The following is a 6,331-nucleotide window of genomic DNA, read 5'->3' as shown; positions in this document are numbered from 1 at the left end:
ATTAGTTGAAAACAGTCTTCGTTGCAACCAAGACTGTTTTCAACTAATACTAGTCACTTCCCATTTCATTTCACTCGTAAACAGAGCGATGGGAAACCGCTATCTATATGCCTACGTATCAGCTCTAATTTCTCGTATCTCATCTTCGTGATACTTACCCGCAGTGTATGTTGGTGGCAGTAGAATCGCTTGGCAGTCAGCTTCAAAAGCCGGTTCTCTAAATTTCCTCAATAGGGGTTCCCATTTGAGTTCCCGAAGCATTTCCGTAACACTTACGTTTTGATTCAAATGGCTCTGAGTACTATGGACTTAACTGCTGTGGTCATGAGTCCCCTAGAACTTAGAACTACTTAAACCTAACTAACCTAAGGACATCACACACATCCATGCCAGAGGCAGGATTCGAACCTGCGACCGTAGTAGTCACGCGGTTCCAGACTGTAGCGCCTAGAACCGCTCGGCCACCCCGGCCGGCCACTTACGTTTTGTTCACACCCTACCGTTAACAAATCTAGCAGTCCGCCTCTGAATTGCTTCGATGTCTTCCTTTAGTCCGACCTGGCACGGATCCCAAACACCTGAGCAGTACTCAAGAACAGGTCGCATCAACGTCCTATATGCTGTCTCCTTTACAGACGAACCACTCTTTCCTAAAATTCTACCAGTAAGCTGAAGTCGACCATCTGCCTTCCCTACCACAGTTCTCAGGACGCTAGTAATACTGTACCCGAACATTACAGGTTGGTTCTTCTTACTCATCCGCACCAACTTACATCTTCCACATTTAGAGATATCTGCCATTCATCACACCAACTAGAAATCTTGTCTAAGTTGTCTTGTATCTTCTAACAGTCTCTCAACTTCGACACCTTATGGTACACCATAGAATCATTAGCAAACAACCACAGATTGCTGCCCAAACTGTCCACCAAATCATTTACGTATATAAAGAACAACAGCGGTCGTATCACACTTCTCTGGGGCACTTCCCTAATATTTCATAAGATCTCAGTCCGTAATTCGCGTTTAATACTATATATCTTCGATTTTGCTCAATGATAGGTGTGTCTTCCCCATATAAATCACGCACGGGTTTCCTTATCTCAAGCAACGTGAACATCAACTGTAGCATCGGAACACGTTACATTGAGTGCCATGACTGGTAACTACAGTGTATAATTTTATAATTCTGCACAGATAATTAAATTCAAGCGATACTTTCCCATACCTCCTTTTACAGACAATTCACTCGTAAAAAAATTCATATGTGTATTGACTGTGTCATCTTCCCAACATCTCCTCTGCATGTAGGCTAGCATCGGTTAAATATCAACGTAACGTCTCTAGTATTCAATATGACCAGAGTACCGTAATACAGTACTTGAGGGTAGTAAAACTTCTATATGTCACATAGTTACGCTGTATGGGAAATTCAGGGAAATAATTAGGAACGTGTAGATGCACTTTTCACCGTATTCAGGACTAAAAAACCCACCATTGGCCAAACTGGCATCTGTTCTGGTAAGCACTAAGAACGACGTACAAGCGAGAATGTTTGAAATTGTTATAATTCCTTGTCCACTTCGTTAATAACATACAAGACAAACAATGTAAACTGTATAATAACAATGAACCAAATACTAACTATGAGGGCCACGGCGTTGCCTCAGTGGTTACACTGGTTACTATCAGGTCGCCGAAGTTAAGCGCTGTCGGGCATGGCCGGCACTTGGATTGGTGACCGTCCTGGCCACCTTGCGCTGTTGCCATTTTTCGGGGTGCACCCAGCCCCGTGGTGCCAACTGATGAGCTCCTCGATCGTCTAGTAGCGGCTCCGGTCAAAGAAAACCATCACAACGACCAGGAGAGCGATGTGCTGACCACACGCCCCTCCCATCCGCATCCTCAGCTGAGGATGATACAGCGGTCGGATGGTCCCGATGGGCCACTTGTGGCCTGAAGACGGAGTGCATTAAATACCAAATATACGCTCTCTCACTTGGGGCCAAAAAAGTTGAAGTTGTTCAGTTCTCTAATGGCCACTCTATGAAATAAAATAATTTGCACATATTGACCACAGCCACACTTGTTTCGACTCTGGGGGTAACTGAGTGGTAAAAATAACACTAGCAGGCAATCAACCAACTGAAATGAGTTATATATTCTTTTAAATATGGAATTCGAACATATTTATATGTATGTATGGATAGAGTGTTCCTAATCCCAGTTCAAGACAGAAGTGCATCTAGCAAAACCTACTCCCGCCTGTAGATTTAATAGCAATGCGATTTTAAACGAAGGCTCTGACGACGCTGTAATTGCGTACAGCATGGCCAAGAACAGGTAGCATGAACTGTGCACTGTGCCAGAGCCGTCCCATTAGGTCAGTGACACGAGGCAACGCCCAGAGGAATGGATAATGGATATGCACACTCACCAGTGTTAGGGTTGCGTTCGCGCCGACCACTTTTTTCGGCTCAGCTATCAAATTGTATGAAAATTTACAACTCCACAATGCAGTATCTTGTGCATTTCCTTCTGTTATTGTTACCTTTATTTAAAAATTAAGACATAACATGAAATTCTTACGAATGTAAACGCCCACTTTGTTTCGTCCCTGACACAAATGAAGGCAATAGAAAACAACAGTAGATGTAGTAATATCGTCTGTATCCAGTGAGCTACAAGAAGCTCAATAGTTAGGCTACACTAGACTGCACATTATGCTGTGCACAATAGTTCCATTCTGTACGTTTGACATCCAGGCTTATCTTTTCAGAGCCAGTACTTACATGAACGAGCAACGTCGACTTTAGAGAAGATGTTCCAAGCGACCAATGTGTATATCCAAGTCCGCAGCTCTTGGTCGCGCGGTAGCGTTCTCGCTTCCCGCGCCCGGGTTCCCAGGTTCGATTCCCGGCGGGGTCAGGGATTTTCTCTGCCTCGTGATGATTGGGTGTTGTGTGATGTCCTTAGGTTAGTTAGGCTTAAGTAGTTCTAAGTTCTAGGGGACTGATGACCATGGATGTTAAGTCCCATAGTGCTCAGAGCCATTTGAACCTTTTTTTATATATATATATTTCAAAACACTTCGCCACTAGCCGGCCGTTGTGGCCGAGCGGTTCTAGGCGTTTCAGTCCGGAACCGCGCGACTGCTACGGTCGCGGGTTCGAATCCTGCCTTGGGCATGGATGTGTGTGATGTCCTTAGGTTAGTCAGGTGTGGTGTGCATACCGTAACACCTTCAGTACACTCACTATCAGATTAATTGACTTGTCGCTCTAACGAAGTAGGCGAGTGTCAGCAATATGTCTTGTGGTCTTATCATGGCGTGTTTATCTTCTGCCGTTAGGTCAGACGATAGAAATGCCACTTGCACGCTTAGAGTAGCAGATTGACGGTGACCAACTTTAAACAGAACTTGATTAATTTTCACACACATTTATTAAAATAATAACAAGCATAAAAATTACTTAACTTGGTTCTGGATACTATTTACAATTGACAGTCTGAAGTTCCTTTGGTATTGGTACGTTAATCTTATTCTCACATATATCTCTGATACTTGACAAAAGTGTCTATACATTTATCTTCATGGCTATGTACAGAAATATGGTAATCTTATTACGCGCAGACTGAAACTTGACTATAGACTGGTACAGACAAATGTAGAACTCGTACAGACTGGTACAGACTCGCGCAGACTGGTACAGACTGGTGCAGACAAATGCAGACTGGTACAGTTTGGTGCAGACAAATGCAGACTGGTACAGATTGGTGCAGACCAATGGAGACTGACTAATCGGAGGTCTTTACACTCGTTATAATTCGTCACGCTTTCATGTATTACTGCGTGAGTGTGATCCGCGAGGAGAAAAGGTTCTACGTTAGCAGCAATCTCATTGCCTGCGTTACATATTAATAAGCGGATCGGTGGATGCAGAATTTGGTCCGTCTCTATGGCAGCGCCATTTCGTAGTGCGGAGACGGACGAGTGGTGCGCCTGCGCTGTTGTGCTTAGTGGGGCGCGCACTAGGGGGAAAGTTGTGTACGCTCTGACTATGCGGAACTATGTACACAACATTAGGTTTAAGTTGTTCTAAGTTCTAGGGGACTGATGACCTCTGATGTTAAGTCACATAGTGCTCAGAGCCATTTGAATCATTTGAACTTCGTCACTCGCTGGAAAATACTTTGCTGGACCCTACGCACCTACGCAACACACCTGCATCCACCAATGTCGAAGTGGCATGCACACAAGCTATTAGGTTGTGTACATCCATGGATGGAGTGGTAGAAACTTCTTCCTTTAAGTGCCCCCACAAATAAAACCAGTGGATTAAGGTCCGGGAAACATGGAGACCAGCACAATCAACCTCCACAACCAATCCATTTCTCTGGAAACGCTTCATTTAATAGATATGCACGTTCATTCCAAAGTGTGGCGGTGCATCTTGATGCTGAAACCATAGCTGTCACCAAACACCAAGTGGAACGTTTTCTAAGGCGTCAGGCAAGGTATTGCAAAAGTAACGTACGCTACAGAGGTGTATTCAACTTGTCCGCCAATGGATAGGGACCCAAAAGCACATGTAACAATACAGGTGTCATTACAACACTAAACGACATTTTTATTAATAGAATTACTAAATTTCGATCAGGTAGACTGTTCGTCTTTATCCGTCATAACTTTCAAATGTAACAGTTGCACCGCTGAAGCAGTGGTCCACTAGGATTGAAAGAGATGCTGTATGAGACACGCCTAATATAGACACTCATAACACATAGCTGTTGCAATGACACAATCTGGTTGTAAAAACGGATGGGTTACGAATCACCGCAATGTGCTGCCACCTCGTGGCAGAACTGACATACAACCTACTAAACCGCATTAAGAAATACTAAAATATATTATATTCTGTTTATTTTTTTAAAAAGCTTAGTGTGTTAAAAAGACTGTAAAATTATGTATTGTGTATTATAACCACTCATGGCTTCAGAAATACGTAATAATTATTAAGGGAATTCCCACCTATTAATCTGAGCGCCGGTACCCCGCCTTTTCTAAGGAGATATAGCTTTCTAACAAATATTATCTGCGTAGTCATTAGTAGTGTGGCCAACGGCCTTGCCGCTGTGGTAACACCGGTTCCCGTCAGATCACCGAAGTTAAGCGCTGCCGGGCTGGGCTAGCACTTGGATGGGTGACCATCCGGTCTGCCGAGCGCTGTTGGCAAGTGGGGTGCACTCAGCCCTTGTGAGGCAAACTGAGGAGCTACTTGATTGAGAAGTAGCGGCTCCGGTCTCGGAAACTGACATACGGCCGGGAGAGCGGTGTGCTGACCACGTGCCCGTCCATATCCGCATCCAATGACGCCTATGGTCTGAGGATGACTCGACGGCCGGTCGGTACGGTTGGGCCTTCATGGACTGTTCGGGAGGAGTTTAGTTTTTTGTAGTTCATTAGTAGTGCGAGCACAGTGCATGTGTTTGGTGTTTGCGTGGTGAAATTCGAGCACTAGTAAAATTAGCCTCGGATGACTGCTGAATGATGCTACTGTGTTATACAAAGTGCAGCTAAGCCGTGTGTTACGGAAGAAGAGGTTTGCTTTGACTTATTTTGGAGTAAAAAGCCAGCTGTTGTGGCTGTGCAAGCTGCAAGAGACAACTGAAGATCAGGTTGCATTCACAGCTACAAATACAAAGCTGCCACTTCACATTTCAGCAGCATTTATTAAAGAGACTTTGAATACAAAATCGTTCGCCGACTTAAATTGAGGTTTCGTTTATCAATTATAAACAAGCCAAATTTCGTAATGGATGGTGTGTGTCGCCGTTACTGTTGAGAAGAAGACACCACACGGTAAAGTGAAACTTCTGCGTTTTTTTCTTCAGAAAACTGTGACGTGTGACGAAATCTGGACATGTGTTAACAAAAGTTAGGTACAGGTAGTAACTGAGACGCATTATGTAATTTCTAATTACGAACTGCTAAGTGACAAACTTTTTCATATAATGCTAGCAATATTTTTGTAACATTATCGTCAAATATTTTACCAGCAAAGTAGATAATTATTTTCAATGCTTATCAGGTTACTCATTAAAAGTAGATTTTTATGTTCCACGCAACTTCAAGTAATCACATATGTGCGAATATAGGCACATTAATATTCAGCATTCCTATAAATGTAAGTGCTCCATGTTGAACTAACATCCTGTACGACCATCGCCTCGAAGGCAGTTAACATTGAAATTACTAGGTTTCCTCTACAATCATTTACTGTTAACATCTGTTTACTTTCATTGAAGCTAATTCGTGTGGTAGACTGCA

The 6,331-nt window shown here is 43.4% G+C and overlaps 1 pseudogene; it reads left to right on the top strand.

Moving 5' to 3' along the window:
• Positions 1 to 5,118: 5,118 nt before the first annotated feature.
• LOC126185498 (5S ribosomal RNA) lies at positions 5,119 to 5,236 on the top strand (annotated as a pseudogene).
• The last annotated feature ends 1,095 nt before the right edge of the window (positions 5,237 to 6,331 follow it).

This window comes from Schistocerca cancellata, chromosome 4, assembly GCF_023864275.1.
Source record: "Schistocerca cancellata isolate TAMUIC-IGC-003103 chromosome 4, iqSchCanc2.1, whole genome shotgun sequence".
NCBI lineage: Eukaryota > Metazoa > Arthropoda > Insecta > Orthoptera > Acrididae > Schistocerca > Schistocerca cancellata.
The sequence above is the reverse complement of the archived record's forward strand: the minus strand, read 5'-3'. Positions and strand labels throughout refer to the sequence as shown.